Source organism: Myotis brandtii, unplaced genomic scaffold, assembly GCF_000412655.1.
Source record: "Myotis brandtii unplaced genomic scaffold, ASM41265v1 scaffold3725, whole genome shotgun sequence".
NCBI lineage: Eukaryota > Metazoa > Chordata > Mammalia > Chiroptera > Vespertilionidae > Myotis > Myotis brandtii.
This window is the reverse complement of record NW_005364323.1, coordinates 30,799-33,362: the sequence shown is the minus strand read 5'-3', so window position 1 is coordinate 33,362 and position 2,564 is coordinate 30,799. Positions and strand designations below refer to the sequence as shown.

At 50.9% G+C, this 2,564-nt stretch overlaps 1 protein-coding gene and 1 pseudogene across 1 annotated transcript in view; both read right to left on the bottom strand.

Moving 5' to 3' along the window:
• The window catches only part of LOC102256812, a 3,467-nt pseudogene extending 2,846 nt beyond the window's left edge, over positions 1 to 621 (bottom strand).
• LOC106727121 (maestro heat-like repeat-containing protein family member 1) overlaps positions 1 to 2,564 on the bottom strand; it is a gene marked incomplete at its 3' end in the record, with an annotated part of 36,774 nt that overhangs the window by 27,376 nt on the left and 6,834 nt on the right. The gene's annotated exons all lie outside the window — the stretch shown is intronic.

Sequence of the window (2,564 nt, the reverse complement as noted above, 5' to 3'; positions counted from 1 at the left end):
ATGCGGGAAGAGACTGGACAAAAATCGTGCACCTATGGATGAGGACAGTGGGGGGGGAGTGAGGGCGGGGGGTGGGGTGGGAACTGGGTGGAGGGGAGTTATGGTGGGAAAAAAGAGGAGCCAATGTAATAATCTGAACAATAAAGATTTAATTTTAAAAAAAACACTAAGGTTGTACACACACACACACACACACACACACATACACACAAAAAAGATGGTGAACTGGTTGGCCCAGTAGTCGTCGCCGTAGGAGTCCAGCACCCTCATGAGGAACCTCCGCTCCTGCTGGAGTCTCCATGTTATCTTCTATATCTGATGGAGCCTGTTCAGGACCCGCTCGATCTCCCTGCAGCGCCGATCAAGCATTTGGTACTTCCTGCGATTGAGTTCCCCTTGGCACCGCAGCTGCTGGCCTTGAGCTGCCTCCTCCTCTTCGTCTCACTCCCGGAGGCTGGAGCTGCCCAGACCCCCAGACAGGAACTCCACTTCGCTCTCAAGCTCACTCTCCAGGATGTGACCACCGAACAGCGGAGGCAGCGCCAGCTCCAAGCAGGGGGGTGCTGAGAACTCCTCAAAGCCCCCGGCTGCTATGGACCCATCTCTCTGCTCCAGCTCCATTTCTTCCTGGCTTCCGGCAGAACTTCCAATCTTGCAAGCCTCTTAAAGTGCAAAACGACTTGCCCCATCTGATTTCATGGCCAGGCACACAGGCCCCAGCTGCTAAGCCTCCTGGAAGTTGTAGTTCTCTATTTCCCTGCTTGCTTTTCTCGCCCCACCCCAACCCCGAGTCCCCACTGAAAGGCCCTGCTTTCTGGTCTAAGGCCACTAGCCAGGCATCTGAGTCACCTCCATCTTTATTCCTGTCCCAACACTGCGCAGTCTGACCATGGAGACTCTCCGCTTGGGAGGCCCCTGGGTCTCCTTCTGGGGCTGGGGATGCGCCACTGCACAGGCACCGGATTGCGTGCCCAGGTGGTGACATAGCCCCGGCCCCTGGGTCTTCTTCTGGGGCCTGGCTGCGTCACCCCCGAGACTGGATCACGTGCCCAGGCGGCGATACAGCCCTGGCCCTTGGGTCTCCTTCTGGGACCGAGGCTGCGCTGCCACCCGACCACCGGATCCTATACCCAGGTGGCGGCGACACAGCCCCAGCCCCTGGGTCTCCTTCTGGGGCCTGGCTGTGTCGCCCCGGGAAGGATCGTGTCCCCAGGCAGGGATGCAGCCTGGCCTCTGGCCCCACCTTTGGGTGTTCTCCGATCACTGGTGATCGGTTATCTGAGAAGCTGGTGGGGCAGGGAAGAGGCGGACATCCCCTCTTCCCTGCCCCACCCGGCTTCTCCGATTACTGGCCCAGGGCTGGCAAAGGGGGCCCGGCTTCTCTGATCACAATGGGGGCCCAGTTCTCCGGCTCTTGGCTGCCACCTGGGTTCCGACACCAGCAGGCAGCTTCTTCCATCCTTCCCCTTTCCCCTCCCATCATTGTGCCTACGTATGCAAATTAAAGGCCATCTTTATTAGCGGTTAACCGCCATCTTGGCTGGCGATTAATTTGCATGTCTCGCTGATTAGCCAATGGGAAGGGTAGCGAAGTTACCGTTAATTACCATGTTTCTCTATTATTAGATAGGATCTTCTCAGTTCTATTGTTTTCATTGAGAAATGTATTATAGTTATCTTTATTCCTCCATATGAAACATCGTTTTGTGTACTTAAGATTTTCTCTTTTTTAAAACCTATCCTTCTCAAATTCTTCCAAAAAATTGAAGAGGAGGCAATACTTCCTAACACATTCTATGACACTAATATAACCCTGATACCAAAACCTAGCAAATATAACAACAAGAAAGAACATTACAGACCAATATCTCTGATGAACACAGAGATATTGTGTTCAATATCTCTGATGAAAAGTCCTAAACAAAATACTAGCAAATCAAATACAACAGTATATTCAAAAAATATAATACATCACGCACTGTATTATGAAGTAGGGTTCATTCCAGAGTCACAAGGATGGTTCAACATACACAAATCAATCAATGTAATATACCACATAAGCAAAAGAAATGATAAAAATCATATGATCTTTTCAATAGATGCAGAAAAAGCACTGGATAAGATACAACATCTATGTAGGATTAAATCCTATCTAATAATAGACAAACATGGTAATTAACCATACCTCCGACATGCTTCCCATTGGTTAATCAGGGTGATATGCAAATTAACTGCAAACCAAGATGGTGGCCGGCAGCCAGGCAGCTGAAGCGAACAGGAGGCTTGCTTGCTCCAGTGATGGAGGAAGCCAAGTTCCCCGCCTGCCGCTGCCGGCTTCTGAGCTTGCACTCTAAGAAACAATGTTGCAAGTATAGAAGCTAAACCTTCCCAGAAACCTGCTTTCAGCCAGCTGGGCTTCAGCCAGCAGGACCGCAACATTGTTTCAATTATAGAACAAACCCAGATACCTGCTTTCAGCAGCCGAGGTCTCAGAGCTGCAGCGGAGCCTCAGAGATAAAGCCGGCTCTCAGCTCCAGTGACAGCCATAGAAGGTAAATAAATCC